The sequence below is a fragment of the Hyperolius riggenbachi genome, chromosome 4 (genome assembly GCF_040937935.1).
Source record: "Hyperolius riggenbachi isolate aHypRig1 chromosome 4, aHypRig1.pri, whole genome shotgun sequence".
Lineage (NCBI taxonomy): Eukaryota > Metazoa > Chordata > Amphibia > Anura > Hyperoliidae > Hyperolius > Hyperolius riggenbachi.
In genome coordinates this window covers 33,361,219-33,379,122 of record NC_090649.1, presented here as the reverse complement: position 1 = coordinate 33,379,122, position 17,904 = coordinate 33,361,219, and positions in this window count along the sequence as shown.

Here is a 17,904-nt window from a genome sequence, read left to right as displayed (position 1 = left end):
ATGTAACCCTATACTCATTTCTCCTTGGGATGGGGCTGGCATCTGGGGGTTCCCTTCTTAAAGGGGAGTCCCAGATGTCACCTTGAGCCCCCCAGGGTGTTGTCACTCAACCTCTCTCTGGAGCGCAGGAGGTGGGGAAGAACCTATTCTCCATGGACTGGACAAGAACTCTCGGGGAGAGGGGGAGGCTTGGCCACCCATCTCCTCCAGAGCCCCCCCCCCCCCCATACCATAGACTATGCAGGCTGGTATAGCTCAGGGTACAAAGCCCCATGTTGCTCTGCATTCTGGCTATCCCAGTCTGCATGGGGGACAAGGGGTTAAAGTGTAACTGTCGGGTATAAAATAAAAAATATTTTTTTTTATTTTTATCAGTTAAACAAGTAATAAGGATGCTAAATAGGCAATCCAAAAGTTAAAATCACTATTACTTTTCTTATCCATAAAACATAATTTCCTAGTTTCCCTGGCTCTTATTTGGTACATCTGCTGCACAAAGGAAGTTGCAGGGCATGCTGGGTTTTTTTCTCTTCATTACTTTCCTCCCCTTTTCCCCTCAGACATAACTAATGCAGCCTTATTGGCTGAGGTCTCTTTCCCTCCTGTTTTCCCCTCCCACACCCACACCTCTGTTCCTCTCTGTTTGGCCAATATTTCTCATGCTGAGAAGCTAAGAAAATCACTCAGAGCTGGATGGGAGTGTCTGAAGACTGGGAGAAGGGCAGGCAATGCATACACAATCAGGCAGAGGAGAGTAAAGGAGGAAATGACATCAGGGTTGGCTTCAAAACAGACACAGTTAAAATGGAGATTTGTTTTCTTTTTTACTATAGAAAAATCACTCAAATCAAAATGTTGACGGTACAATACATAGGTTATGCAAGCAGAGGAAGTATTTATCTACTTAGATATGTGTTGGGGGGGGGGTTCTGAGATAGTATGTCTGACAGCTCCTCTTTAAAGAGCCTCGGAAGTGAAGCCCTCACATCAGTTTTTGTTTTTTTGTTTTTAATTTCCCACACTTTAAACAAAAAAATACATACATTTATTATACAAAATGGTATTTCCTTGGTTACATTCTTGTTCAAATATCATGATGAGCGTGGAATTGGGGCAGATTTGGCTGTCGGAAATCAAGCGCCTCACTGGCATGTTGTTTCGCCACCGAATTTTAGCAATACACAAAATGTGGAGCACCATCCACTAACACTAATACAGTCCTATCTGTAATAGGTAGGAAACCCTGATATGTGCAGAATGGCCAATAAGATACAATGCTAAACATAAAGACACCAGCTATGGCCTCAAAGAACCGCACCACATCAGACCATCAATAATGTTGAAAAAGTATATCCTTTAATAATATATCCACAAACAATTAAAAACATAATTAAAAACAGGTGGGGAATGGCATGTCAACCCAAATTGTCGGAGAACCGGCAGGAGAATAAAGTGCTGATCGTGTGTATGACACACCACTAAGGGTGTGAACCATCGTTAGTAATACAAACAATAAATCGTGAACAATGGGAATACATTGTACACTAGGGGGGGGAGAGACCAAGGAGCAAAAGTGCAAAGTGCATGGATGAATAAATAATTAAATAAATAACAATATACATATGAAATTGCATACAACCAATGAACGTGATAACTGTATCTCAAAAATTGTTAACAGTAAAAAATCAACAACAATAAATCAGTGTCATGAAGGTGTTGCAGTAAGTATGGTAGAGAAAACCCCTAAGAATGAAGAGCAAGTGAAGACATGGTAGTGATGACAGGAGGTAATGAATGAAAACATACACCAATGTAGTGAGGAGTCCTACCGGTAATGAAGTAACTCCACGGGTCCCCCACCGCTGCTATCGCGATTCGCCACCGTCATGTGGCTTTCTCAAAGCTACTGAGCTACCCTCTTGCAGCCGTTATATCCTATTCCGGAGGGGAGGAGGAAATGGACGCCTGAACGTAGCGTGGCTACGCTACTGCCTCCATCGCCCCACGCTGCTGAGCAGCGTGAGAGCTCTGTCGGCTTCCGTATCTACAGTGGCCGCATGCAGCCAAAAATGTTGTAACACGTACGTACGTAACTCTAAGGGGAATATACGTATGGGCGCCACCTAGTGTTTTAAATGTATACTGCAGGCATAGGACATGAAGTAATACAAGCCTGCAAAACTAAAACAAAAATGTAACCACCCACCCCACCTACTGGCTGCAAAGAAGAGCTACATATAAACTCTGTAATTGAAGATAAAAAACAAAGGAGTCAGAAAGCGAGGTAGAAGGGGTGGCCTCGCTTATAAAAGAAAGACTGCACCCCACGTCCGCAGAACTTTACAACAACTTGAACAAAAGGAGACGGACATATACAAGCCCAGAGGAGACTCGGATGTGAATAAATTACAGGTACTCAATTTAACGACCATTACACTTAGTGATACCGAGATGTCTCTATTACAGAAAGGCCTATCTTTTGCACCTATGAAAACAATTGATATCTTCGAAACTGTTAAAGATGTGTACCTGTTTTGCAGGCGTTTAATTTTAAAGAAGATGTTCCACAGAACAGATGTCATGGATGAACAAACTCGTTTGGCCATAGAACTCCCTGACAACATAGATCGACAGGTCTTCCAGGATCTTATGGACCTGGTAAGTGAGAGTGAGGGCCCACAACAAGATAATGACGAGAGGGACAGCAGTAACAAGTTCAGACCACAGTCCACCTTTTTGCCCCCTTTGTCGACCTGCCCACCTGTCAGGGTTTTCTTTGATCTGGTGGTCAGGGATATTGAAAAAATCAGGACCAACAAAGGCATAGGATCCAATCTAACTCAGTTGGAAAGGCGGGCCATTCAGGATTTGATGAAAAGAGATGACATAATAATCCGTGAAGAGGACAAGGGGGGTAATGTGGTTATCTGGGATGTTAATGACTATGTGGCTGAGGCTAACAGACAACTAAACAACAACAAATATTACAGGAAACTTAGGACGAATCTGACTGACATCTTTAAAGGACAATTGGAACACATCCTGGATGGGGCAAAAGAAGATGGTCTAATTTAAAAAAAAGAAAGGCAATACCTTATGGTGAGTAAACCGATAATTCCAACATTTTACTTATTACCTAAGGTTCATAAGGATAAGACTAAACCTCCTGGTAGACCTATTGTGTCAGGTATAGGCAGCCTGATAGAAAAGAGTTGTGCTTTTTTGGATTTTTTTCTGCAACCACATGTCATTACATTGGACTCCTATGTCTGAGATTCCTTAGATCTCATTACCAAACTCAACGGAATATCTGTACCTCCAGGTGTGTTCTTTATTACATGTGATGTGGAAGCATTATACACTAACATCGATCATGAATGTGCTAAGGAGGCCGTGAAATTCTTTCTTTCCACCACACCAGTCTCTAGACAAGACTTTAATGAATTTTTGATTGATCTCATGGGATTTATTCTCTCACGGAATTATTTTACCTTTAATGGTGATTACTACTTACAGACACACGGTGTATCAATGGGCGCGAAATGCGCTCCTTCTATCGCCAATCTATTTCTAGGTTGGTGGGAGAGGTGTGTGGTGTGGGGTGAGACGATGGAACGGTACCACCCCCATATTTTGGGGTGGTACCATTTCATAGACGATATCTTGATCCGATGGGATGGCCCTGAGGACTTGGGGCGGGATTTCTTACATGATCTTGGGAGGAACACCCTCAACATAGTACTTACCTCATCAATGTCTAATTCCACAACCAACTTTCTGGATTTACATTTGTTCTTCACAGATGATGGCCACATTGGGAGTACTTTATACAGAAAAGAGACTGCTGTGAACAGCCTACTCCCTTATTCGTCTTTCCATACTCAACAACTATGGAACAACATACCCACAGGTCAGTTCTTACGTGTTAGTAGGAATTGTTCCGATGAAGGAGATTTTCAGAGGGAGGTCTCTGACCTAAGAGAAAGATTTTTGGATAGGGGATACCCACAAAAGGTGGTAGACTTGGCACACAGGAGAGCCAAGAGGTCTGAAAGGGAGACACTATTATATCCTAAAAGGAAAAACAAAGACCAGTGTGTGCGACTTTGCACACCATTTAACAGTAGCTGGAATCAGTTGCAGGGGATCATTCGAAAACATTGGTCAGTATTGACTACTGACACAGTGATCACTAAATATTTACCTGATAGACCTTCCATCACGGCCAAGAGAGCTCCCAACCTGAAGGATTTGCTCACAAGGAGTCATTTCCAGAGGAGAACTACTATTGGAGGACAACGAGGGGGCAGTTATCCTTGTGGCAGATGTAACATCTGCCCGTTTATGAAGGTTACTAAAACAGTTCAGAGTCCAAAGACAGGAAGGGAATTACACCTGAGACAGCATGTCAATTGTCTCTCCGGTGGAGTTGTATATATGCTACAGTGTCCATGTGACAAAGTGTATATTGGGCAAACAAAGAATATGTTAAAAGTGCGGATTCAAAAGCACTGGTCAACAATCCGGCTGGCTGAGAAAGATTGGATTGAGGGGAAGAATCTTACCCCTGTGGCCGAGCATGCTCTGAAAACACATGGAGGGAGTACTAAAGGCTGGACTGTGGTAGGTTTACAAAAAATCTGTTTATCTCCTAGGGGTGGTGACATGATCCAAACCTTGTTGAAGAATGAGACAAGATGGATCTATGAGATGGGATCCTTGCAACCAGCAGGTATGAATGAAGAATTTACTTTTGTGGGGTATCTGAAATAATCTTATTATCCTGCTCTGACCTCCTGGCGTAGTTCATCCTTTGGTGCTCATTGTATCAATTAAGATTTCAACTACAACCTTGCACAGCATGTTGTGTTGGTCACACCTTTTGGGGTTATATCTTTTGGGGTCTGGATTCACTCAATCTTTTCCCACCACCATGTGAGTTTATACGGTTGTGGTTTGCTTTGGTGAGTAGTGAACCATTAGTTATAGGTAATTGGTCTGCACACGGGACAATCTCCACCTTTTTTGGGGACTCGTGGTCATGTTTATCTTTTGGTTGTTGGTTTATGGATTCATGTCATCCTTCCTTTACATTCCGTCGACAGGTGCTTGTGGACGAGTTTTTTATATATTGCATTATATTTAATGTGTTATTTCTAGTTGCAGATCATACGCACAATAATTTAGGACAGCATGTATTCCTCATCTTTGTCTGAAGCAGGAGGATTCCTGACAGGACTTTTCTCGGGATTCTGGACCCTCTAAGAAGACTCTGGATTACTTATGCAATGTTCAAACTTTTTGTCCATTTGGATGTCCTTTAATCCAGGATTATATATATATGTATATTGCATTTGTATATTACCCACACAGGACATAATTGGTTAAATTTAATAATGTGGTTCTAATGGCCTTTATTGTACCTTGGGAATAGCTCTGATGTATCTGACCAGGTGTGATGTTAATTGTTATGTACCCATGTATTAATAAGCTCAAACAAGTTGCTCTCTTACCTAGTATTGCATTATCTCTTTTCGTGTAATTTTTCCCTTTATACTATTTTTATTATTATTCCTTTCCTTTGTTTTTTATCTTCAATTACAGAGTTTATATGTAGCTCTTCTTTGCAGCCAGTAGGTGGGGTGGGTGGTCACATTTTTGTTTTAGTTTTGCAGGCTTGTATTACTTCATGTCCTATGCCTGCAGTATACATTTAACACACTAGATGGCGCCCATATGTATATTCCCCTTAGAGTTACGTACGTACGTGTTACAACATTTTTGGCTGCATGTGGCCACTGTAGATACGGAAGCCGACAGAGCTCTCACGCTGCTCAGCAGCGTGGGGCGATGGAGGCAGTAGCGTAGCCACGCTACGTTCAGGCGTCCATTTCCTCCTCCCCTCCGGAATAGGATATAACAGCTGCAAGAGGGTAGCTCAGTAGCTTTGAGAAAGCCACATGACGGTGGCGAATCGCGATAGCAGCGGTGGGGGACCCGTGGAGTTACTTCATTACCGGTAGGACTCCTCACTACATTGGTGTATGTTTTCATTCATTACCTCCTGTCATCACTACCATGTCTTCACTTGCTCTTCATTCTTAGGGGTTTTCTCTACCAAACTTACTGCAACACCTTCATGACACTGATTTATTGTTGTTGATTTTTTACTGTTATCAATTTTTGAGATACAGTTATCACGTTCATTGGTTGTATGCAATTTCATATGTATATTGTTATTTATTTAATTATTTATTCATCCATGCACTTTGCACTTTTGCTCCTTGGTCTCTCACCCCCCTAGTGTACAATGTATTCCCATTGTTCACGATTTATTGTTTGTATTACTAACGATGGTTCACACCCTTAGTGGTGTGTCATACACACGATCAGCACTTTATTCTCCTGCCGGTTCTCCGACAATTTGGGTTGACATGCCATTCCCCACTTGTTTTTAATTATGTTTTTAATTGTTTGTGGATATATTAATAAAGGATATACTTTTTCAACATTATTGATGGTCTGATGTGGTGCGGTTCTTTGAGGCCATAGCTGGTGTCTTTATGTTTAGCACCAAATTTTAGCAAGGCGCGCCATAGCAATAACTGCAGTCAGAGGTATATGGAGGCTGCCATATTTATTTCCTTTTAAGCAACACCAGTTGCCTGGATAACCTGCAGATCCTCTGCCTCTAATACGTTTTAGCCATAGCCCCTGAACAAGCATGCGGCAGATCAGGTGTTTCTGACATTTTTGTCAAATATGACAAGATTACCTTCATGCATGTTTCTGGTGTAATTCACTCTACTGCAGGCAAATAGCTCAGTAGGGCTGCCAGGCAACTGGTATTGCTTAAAAGGAAATCAATATGGCAGCCTGCATATACCTCTCACTACAGTTCTCCTTTAACCCCTTAAAGGAAGTGGTGGGCCATAATTTTGCATAAAATTATGTTTTTTTAAACGAAATTCGCAATTACACATCGTAATTGTAATGCAAAATTTCAGAGAAAATAGTAATTAATTTCCTATGTAATAGTAATATTTATTAATTTCACGTAATTTTTGTGAAATTTCACGTAATTTTTGTGAAATGTCACGTAATTTTTTGCCAACTTTAGTAGCCGCTGGAGAGATACGTAGAGGGCGCACTTCTTTTGCGCAGTTTTGCCGCGAATGGAGTAAGTTATGGGACCCGGTTCGAAAGAGGGAGAAGACTGAGGATGGCGGCACGGGAGCTATCCGAACATATGGGGCTGGAGGAAGCCCCAGATATGTATAAAATTGTTATATGTTATCAGCTCTGGTACATTTTAAGTACCAGCAGTCTCTGCCCCCTTAAGGACCAGAGACCGCTGGTACCAGAAAACGTCTGATACTGACAAATCCCCACCCATACCCGCCACAACTGCCATCCACGATGCAGTCCTAGAACCTCAAGCCATACACGCTGCCATACGTTTGTTGTGACGGCAGAACTGTGAGAGCCGGTCAGGGGCCGCTTTTATTGGTTCCTGACCCTGTGATCAATGTAAGCAAATCGGAGTTGCTAACATTGAGGACAGGGTCAGGAGCCAATGAAATTGCTCCTGACTGGCTCAGTGTGCTGCGATGGACAGAGATCGGCGGGAGCTACAAGAGTAGCGAGAAAGCATGGCGGTGGTGATGTGAAATCTACGCCCTGGCAGGTATTAGAGGATCAAAACAGGACATAAATTTCACCACTGTCCATAAGTGGTTAATGGCAAGAAGCATAATTAAAAACACGAACTTTAAAAAAAATTAATACAACTAGTTTTAAATGTCTATGAATTAAATTGTCATCTGTTACTTATAAAAGGGGGAAAAAAAACTTCTATAGAATATATAGTAATGGGATGATTTAGTTATAGTTTGGTTGAAAAAAGACAATGATCCATAAAGTTCGACCAAAGAATATCACTAGCCTGCACCTGCAGATCGGCCAGCAGATCCAGAGGGCATCTATAAAACAGGTTTGCAAATATAGTATTACTATACCTGAACCTGTAAGCTGCTGCTTTCTTCTTCTGTGGTAGCACACTCTTGTGTGGGATTTATAGAACAGTGAGCATTACGAAGGATGTTGACATAATGAGGGGCATGGCCCGATCTTGTCTTGTTGCAATTTCAGGAAAACAGCTGAATCAATTTTCCAAGGAAAAAAAAAATAGCTGACCTTACGCAATGCAAACCTGACATGATACTCGATGAGGAGATACACGTGGCTGGATAGTGTATGAGTTAAGGGCACCACCTCTGACAAAGAAGACCTGGGTTCAAATGATCAAATCTTTGCTCTGTGGGTAGGAACATACTAGGCAGAAACGCTAGCGATAACGCGCATGATGTAAGTCAATGGGCCACATGAAAAATTGCATTTGTTTGCGTTCTGCAATGTGTGCTTTTGAAAACACTGAACTTGTTTCATATTTTTCCAAAATGCATCTAAAACACACATAATGTACAGGGGTTGCACAAAATAATGGAAACACCTTGAAAATCAAGGCGGCGGAAATCGACTTCTTACTTGAATCTCTAATAACGACCATAAATGCTCAATAATGCTGGGGTCTGGGGATTGTTGTGGTGGCCAGATGAGATGCTCAACTTCATTAGAATGTTCCTTGTGCCATTCTTTAACAATTCTAGCTGTATGGATTGGGGCATTATCATCTTGAAAGATGGCATTCCCCTCCGGAAACAGTTCTTGAACCATAGGATGAACTTGGTCGTCCAAAATTCCTAAATAGTCTCGGCTGTTAATTCTTCCATGAAGGGAAATCATTGGCCCGGCAGATTTCCATTTTCCAAGAAATAGCACCCCAGATCATCACAGAACCCCCGCCATGTTTTACGGTTGGGAGAAGGCAGTCTGGATGAAACGCTTCTTTCTGCTGTCTCCAAACGTACACTCGGCCAGAGGTCACAAATAAGGTAAATGATTATTCGTCAGAGAAAATCACATTTTTCCACTGCTCGAGGGACACATTCTTTTGGTTTCTACACCACTCTAAACGCTTTGAAACATTTGTCTTTGAGAGCAGAGATTTTCTAATTGCAGTTCTTCCGTGGAATCCAGATTTGTGCAGCTCCCGTCAAACAGTTTTTGTGGAAAATTGGTGTTCATTCAGCTCTGCAGTGATTTTAACACCCATGGTCTTGTAAGCTTTTCTAACAATTCGATTTAGAATCTGATGGTCTCTTTCAGACAACTTCGACTTTTGGCCACAACTGTGCTTTGCTGAGGACGTTTTTCCTTCTCTTTCAAAGGCAGTCATTACTTTTGAGACAGTACCTTTTGAAATGCCAAGCATTCGGGCAGTTTCTGTTACAGTAGCGCCTGCCATACGAGCACCAAAAATTTGGCCTCTTTGAAAGTCTGAGAGATCTGCCATTTTTATAAATTATAGCTGATTGCCCGGCGTTGCCCGGGTATGTATTTGGCTGGTGTTGGCTCTGCCCCCTTTTCTAACCCTAACACACAATGACTCAATGACCTAGTTTGTGAGCTTTGCAGTATTTGGCATCAATAATTTGCATTGAAATGAAACAAATCTGATTGGCTGTGGCTCCCCCCTCTTTTCTGAATTTGAACCCCAGTCACCCAATGACCAACTGTACCAGGTTTTAAGATTGTGTCCTTAACAGTGCAAGAATATTTCCCTTGAAAAGCAATAATTGAATTTGGATTGGCTTTTGTAGGCTCCACCCTCTTTTATGAATATTAATCCCAGTCACCCAGTGACCAACTGTGCAAAGTTTGAGAACCCTACCGTTAACAGCGTAAGAATGGCTGCAGTTTAAATATTCCCAGTGAAATTTGTATTTGTCTCCGCCCACTGATGACCCAGCATTGCCTGCGTATGTATTTGGCTGGTGTTGGCTCCGCCCACTTTTTGTAACAGACAATTACTTAATTATTAATAATTAATTACTTAATTATTAATTAGTAATAATTACTTAATTACTCAATGAACAAATTTGTGAGCTTTGCAGTCTTTGGTATCAATAATTTGCATTGAAATGAAACAAATCTGATGGGCTGTTTGTGTCTCCACCCCTTTTCTGAATGTGAACCCCAGTCACCCAATAAATAACTGTAACCCAGTTTGAGGCTTGTGCCATTAACAGTGCAAAAATGGCAGTAATGAAATATTTCCCTTGAAAATCAATAGATGAATTTTGATTGGCTTTTGTAGGCTCCATCCACATTTATGAATAATAGCTGATGAATCGGCGTTACCCGGGTATGTATTTGGCTGGTGTTAGCTCCGACCACTTTTTCTAACCCTAACACACAATTACTTAATGACCAAGTTTGTGAGTTTTGGGGTCTTTGTCATCAATAATTTGTATATTCCCATAGAAATTAAACAAATCAGATTGGCTGTTTGTGGCTCTGCCCCTCTCCGGCATTTGAACCCCAGTCACCCAATGACCAACTGTAGCAGGTTTGAGGCATGTGTTATTAACAGAGAAAAAATGGAAGCAATTTAAATATTCCCCTTGAAAATCACCAGGTTAATTTTGATTGGCTATTATAGGCTTCACCCACTTCCCATAATATTAATCTCAGTCACATAGTGACCATCTGGGCAAAGTTTGAGAACCCTTGCCATTAACAGTGTAAGAATGGCTGCAGTTTATATTTTTCTAGTGAAATTTGTTTTTGGCTCCGCCCACTTTTTGTAACCTTGACACACATTCACTCAATGACCAAGTTTGTGAGCTCTGGGGTCCCTGGCATCGATAATTTGTAATTTACCAGTGAGATGAAACAAATCTGATTGGCTGTTTGTAGCTCCACCCCTTTTCTGAATTTGAACCCCAGTCACCCAATGACCAACTGTACCAGGTTTGAGGCTTGTGCCATTAACAGTGCAAGAATGGCAGCAATTTCAATATTCCCTTTGAAAATCAAAAGGTGAATTTTGATTTTCTTTTTAGGCTCCACCCACTTTTCTGAATATTAATCCCAGTCACCCAGTTACCAAGTTTTAAGCTTTTGGGTTTCTGCCATCAAAATTGTGTGAATGGAAGCAGTTTATCCAGTAAAGTAATCTGAGTGGCTGTTTGTGGCTCCACCCCTTTAGTGGATTTGAACCCTAGCCACTTCATGACCGACTGTAGCTGGTTTGAGGCTTCTGCCATTATTAGTGTAAGAGTGGCAGCAGTTTCAATATTTCCCTTAAAAATCAATAGGTGAATTTTGATTGGCTGTTGTAGGTTCCACCCACTTTCCTGAATATTAATCCCAGTCATTCATTGACCAACTGTGTCATGTTTGAGAACCCTGCCAATAACAGAATGGCTGAAATCAATCTAACAAATATGATTAGCTGTTTGTGGCTCCACCCCCTTTAGTGAATTTGGACCCCAGTCACCTATCAGGTAAGAGGCCTCTGCCATTAAGAGTGTAAGAATGGTAGCAATGTAAATATTCCCCTTGAAAATCAACAGGTGAAATTTTATTGGCTGTTGTTGGCTCCACCCACATTTCTGAATATTAATCCCAGTCACTCAGTGGCCCACTGTGTCAAGTTTGGGAACCCTGCCATTAACAGTGTAAGAATGGCTGCAGTTTATATTTTCCCCTGGAATAAAATGTAGGTGTTGGCTCCGCCCACTTTTTCTAACCTTAATGTACAGTTACTCAATGACCAAGTTTATGAGCTTTGGGATTTTGGTATCAATAATTTGTATATTCCCATTGAAATTAAACAAATCTGATTAGCTGTTTGTGGCTCCGCCCCCTTTACGAATTTGAACCCCAGTCATCCAGTGACTAACAGTACCAGGTTTGAAGCATCTGCTATTAACAGTGTAAGAATGGCAGCAATGTAAATATTCCCTTTGAAAATCAACAGGTGAATTTTAATTGGCTGTTGTAGGCTCCACCCACTCTCTTGAATATTCATCCCATTCACCCAGTGACCAACTGTGCAAAGTTTGAGAACCCTGCCAGTAACAGTGTAAGAATGGCTGCAGTTTATATTTTCCAAGTGAACTTTATTTTTGGCTCCACCCACTTTTTGTAACCTTGACACACAGTCACTCAATGAGCAAGTTTGTGAGCTTTCAGGTTCCCGGCATCAAAAATGTGTGAATGGAAGCAGTTTATCCACCAAGAAAGTCTGATTGGCTGTTTGTGGCCCCGCCCCTTTAGTGAATTTGGACCCCAGTCACCCAATGACCGACTGTAGCAAGTTTGAAGCCTCTGGCATTAACAGTGTAAGAAAGGCAGCAGTTTTAATATTCACCTTGAAAATCAATAGGTGACTTTTGATTGGCTGTTGTAGGCTCCACCCACTTTCCTGAATATTAATCCCAGTCACCCAGTGACCAAGTTTGCCAAGTTTGAAAACCCTGCGATTAACAGTGTAAGAATGGCTGCAGTTTACATTTTTCCATTTAAAATGAATGTCTGAAATTTCATTGGCTGTTTTATGCTCCACCCACTTTTCCTGGATTTGTAACCTCGGTCACCAAGTGACCAACTGTGTCAAGTGTGGGGACTCTGGCTTGATTACTGTGAGAATGGCAGCCTTTTCCATTTTTTCCATTGATGGGTGAAATCTGATTTACTGTTTGTAGCTCCGCTAACGTGTGCAGGGGGGCCGCGAGACCCCCAGAACATATCATCCCAGGTAGTAAGGGATCTGTATACCAAGTTTCGTTCAAATCGGTCAAGCCGTTTTCGAGTGATCGCGGCACATACATACACACACACACACACACACACACACACACATCCGATTTTATATATATAGATAACCAACTTTTATTTAAATATCTGTAAAAAAAACTATTATTTTAATTAAACATATCAAATAACACAAATAATAAACAAAAAAATGTAACAAATGTCAAGTTTTTATTGCTTAAAACATGTTCAAAGATTATGTTGCCAAAATGTTAGGTGTTTCCATTATTTTGTCCAACCCCTGTATGTCAATGGTGAAGCAGCGGTATAGCGTTTTATTGCGTTTTATTGTGTGATTTTTTTTTATAAAGAAACAAGTTTGATTATGTATTTCTGCTTCTTGTTGACTTCCTAGTGATGAGCCAGAGAGGACATCGAAAATGTGTTTTTATACTGGCCACATCCCAAAACATTTGCTTAACACGCATATCAGAGATGCATACAAAACACTCAAAGACGCACAAAACTGCACTTGCGATTCATATGTGTGAAACGTAAATCCAGTAAAACGCAAGCAAAATGCATGCGTGATACTCAAACGCACTCAAAACGCACTTCATTGTGACAAAAAAAACGCACAAAGGCAAATGCAGCAAAACGCAATCTTTCACGCACCACCTAGTGTGTTCTCAGCCTTCCTGTTCCCCAAATGCCCAGCATGCTCACGGTGAATCAGAACGCCTAGGAGTGTATAGGGGGCTAAAAAAGGACTAAAATGCCCTCTTACTACCATTCTATGTAAAACAGAATTGTGTCTTCTTAAAACAGGAGGTATTTGCGAAAAGGGACTGTCACGGAAGAGCCGTGAGACCAGAAAACGCAATCGCAATTGGTTTCCTGCAACGATTATCGTTGCTTTACCTGATCAAGATTTTATGTCTAGGGGGTAGCAGACTGTTGAGCCTGGGGTCTTCTTTTGGAAATCAAGCATTTCAGTTGTTAGCATAACTTCCTTTTCATGAGACAAGTGGCTCTTTGACAAGACCTGGTTGTGTAATTAACTTCATCAAGAGAGTTCCTTCCTAGGCCAGTGACCCCAAGGTGTGAAAGCTTTCTAGCAGTAAGCCCAAATGGCAGAGTGTTGCTGCCTTTTTGAAGAGACAGGATAAACTCCGCAGTAGACCAGACTGCCCCACTCCATTAGAAGCAGAGAGAAAATGAATGCTGTATATGATTTTTAGCCTGTTTAAGGAATACCATTCATGTGAGAGGTATGAAAGTTATCTCATTCTGCTAGTCCGGATCTGGTGAATATTTTAATATTAAATTGAGGCCACTGACATACCCAGACCCCGAGGTATTCCACTACTTCATAACCGGACATGCGACAGCAACCAAGTTTGATGTCATATGAACTGTCATATTCTGAGGAATATGAATCTGTGACTGTTATGTGTGTGTGGTAGGTGTAAGCTGATATATGGAAAATGTCACATCAACCCAGGAGGTTAACCGCACCCTGTCCAGCCCCTGGGCTGAACCTGCGACCCCACCCTAAAATGTGGGTCATTCAAAAGAACTTGCCATGGTCTCCTCCTTTAGTCCTCCAAATTTCATCTTCATGGGAGCATGCTGCTGCTTTGAGGATGAGTAGCAGCCATTTTTGTTTGAACTTTGCTCTGGAAACAAAGAAACTTCACGTGTTTTTCCCCAGAAAGGACATATTTTCACCTGACCTTAAGTATACATATTTTATTCCCCTTTTATTTTCATACTGCGCTATTATTGTGTCTATCATTGTTGATTTTAATGATTTTCTGTATATATTAATTATTTATATTGCATTTATAACAAACAACTAAAAAGTCATTTATTTGTTCAGCTACCCTGCTATTCAGCTGCACAAACAGAACCCTAGCTTCTAAAGAGTCGCTACTACTGTTGATAGCTAGATAAAATAGAGTGTGTCTAACCGCTTTTATTTGCAGGTATTAGTATCAGTGTAGAGGTATCCTACCTTTCTGTAGGAGTGGTGGCAGTTATACCCTGAAATAGTGTGTAATTTGTATTACTGTAACTCGCAAGCTCCCTTCTAGTCTGTCTGGTGCCAAAATTCCAGCGGTTTTCTGGGCACCGATTGCGACCACAGATTGCATGGTCTGTGTGCTGAAACCAATTGGAAGGCATTGTGCGGTCTGGCCACTAGGGGGCGTGTGACAGGGACAATTTACATATTTAGCAGTGATGCATTGTGGGACACCTCAGAGCTCACTCCAACCTGAATAATCACAAATACCTTCTGTTTTAAGGAGGCAAAATTCTGTTTTACCATTCCAGTTCAGTGAGCCAGTACCAATGCAGTAAGGAGTCCATGGGCAAGACTCCCTGACCTATTGAGTGTGCCTTAGTGGCTGCAGCTCTCAAGCCCTCTGTGTCCAACAGGAGAAAAAGTCTATAGAGATATTGGTGGTATTATTATTATTATTATTATTATTATTAGCAGCAGCAGCAGCAACTGTACATTCAGTTCTAATCCAAAATAGAACTTTCCTATAAAAACCTTAAAGTTTCAGGTGAATGATTCATGACAGCTTCTTTAATGTTTTCAGCTCCTCCCACACAGACACATTTTTTGCTAGTGAAGGGCTTGTTCACACCTAGGGCGTTTTCACCTTTTTTTTAAGCGACAGTGAGTTTCAAAATCACCGTAAAAGTTCTTGTGCAACGATTCCCTATGAGAGTGTTCACATCTGAGTGGTTTGATTCCGATCTGCTCACTAAAGCGCTGCCTGTACCATTTTTGGTGTTTGCCTCAATGGAAGGGGAAATTGCAAAATGCTTGAAAAAGTGATTTGTATAGCTATTTCCCCAGCGCTTTTAAGAATAAATACATTGGGCTTGATTCACAAAGCGGTGATAACTCAGTTAAAGACTTTAGGCGTGATAACCATTTTTATCATGCCTAAACTCAGTTTAGGCATGATAAGTTTAGGCATGATAAGTTTAGGCATGATAAGTTTAGATAGGTTTAGATCGCGCACAAAGTCCCGCACGCAAAGCAGCGCCATTAAACTCTATGCAAAGTGCACCAGACTTTGCTAGCGCAAAACTTTTGATCAGCTGTGCACTGCGGTGCTAACCCAGTTGGTGCTTAAACTTATCACGCCTAAAAACTTATCACACCTAAACTTATCATGCCTAAACTTATCACACCTAAACTTATCACACCTAAACGTATCATGCCTAAACTGAGTTTAGGCATGATAAAGGGCTTTTCACCATTGGGCCTGATTCACAAAGCGGTGATAACTCAGTTATCACACCTAAAAGACTTTAGGCGTGATAAGCTTTGCACCACTGAGTTAGCACGTTTTGTGCTCTTTATCGCGCGCAAAGTTCCGCGCGCAAAGTTTTGTGCGCGCAATCGCGCAACTCCACGCACAGCGCCCATAGGGTTTAATGGGCGCATTGCGTGCACTGCACCGTGCGCCGCGCAAAACTTTGCGCGCGGGATTTCGCGCGAGTTTCATTTTATCATGCCTAAACTGAGTTTAGGCGTGATAAAGGGCTTTTCACAGGCGTGCAAACACTTTGCACCGCTTTGTGAATCAGACCCATTGTATTCATTCTTTTCCGGTTCAAAGAGTTCACTTCCTGACTTGCGTCAGGAAGTGAAAAAACACTCATATTTTTCTTTCTGTAATCATAGAAACAGGTGTGTACATCATAATCTTTATTTAAGCCATAAAGACTTAACGTTCAAAATGTATCAATCCAGAACACCTCCTTCTGTTTCAACTTACTCCCACCCCTCCTCATCACCCCTACTCAGTTTCAGGCCTCTTGCACACTGCAAGTGATTCCGATTCAGATTCCGCTTTTTAATCAGTTTTTACATCCGATTCCGATTTGCAGTGTGCAGGGAGCAAACTGCAAATCGGAATCTGAATCGGATGTAAAAACTGATTAAAAAGCGGAATCTGAATCGTAATCACTTGCAGTGTGCAAGAGGCCTCAGAATTTGATCATTCATCATCATCATCATCATCATATTCTGAAATACAGTGGAAAAACAGAAAGTGATGCAGACTCTGTAACAAAATTTTCAGCCTTATTTCTTCTATCCTATAAGTCCCTATACCTGTTCTAATGTGGTCTGGCTTACTGCAGCCTTTTCTAGTTGCACTGTCTCTAATTGATCTAATCTTTTTTTCTTGGTCAAGCTTTGTCGACCTAGGGAGGAATGGGCTGCCTCTGTTGTAATGAATACAAGTTATGCACGCCCCCCTCCACACCCCAACCAGGCTCTGTGTGCTTTATTTATTCCTCACAGACAGCGTCCCTGCTCTCAGTTTCAGCTTGTCTGTGATGCAGTTTGTGAGGCTTAGGGGGGAGGGAGCTGCCTGTCCCATGCTGAGAAACTGTGAGAATCCCAGACTGGAGTGCAGATCATTCCATATGTAATTAAAACTTGTAGTATACAGTAACATTATATATATATATATATATATATATATATATATATATATATATATATATATATATATATATATATATATATATATATACATACATATTAGTGTGTTTGTGTGTGTGTATCTATCTATCTATCTATCTATCTATCTATCTATATATATATATATATATATATATATATATATATATATATATATATATCATATATACACACACACACACACACACACACAAACATCCCTTCCTGGTAAGCAGCCATGTTTTTTGTTTGTAAATACTGCCTAAAATGGTGATTAAAGGCCAGGATCGTGGCGGGGAGTGGCGGAAACGGCAAGAGGGACCCAGGAGATCACAGTAACCCGATTGGTATTTTTTTTATTGTACAAATCGGTCACTACAGATCATCTTTAAAGAGGAGGAGGTGAGTAGTGATTCTAATGACAAGGAGTAATATCGTTTCGGGGCATGCTAAGGGATAGGTGGAGGATAAACATAGGGGAACACTGGTCAATCATCATGTGTGTCCAGTCCACATGTTGCAGTATCTATTGATAGACCCACAATCATTTACAGTATCAAAAAAGGGATTATTTCAAGATGTTCTCTCTTATGAGTGCCTGCAACAAAGACAACATGTACATACTGACCACTGAAATACAGAGTTTAGTGCTCTCGCTGACCCATACTCCATCTCTGATCCTCCATCCTTGCTCCTAAATTTTACCATGCTTCTTCCGCACACCTTGATTGTGTGTCAATCATTAT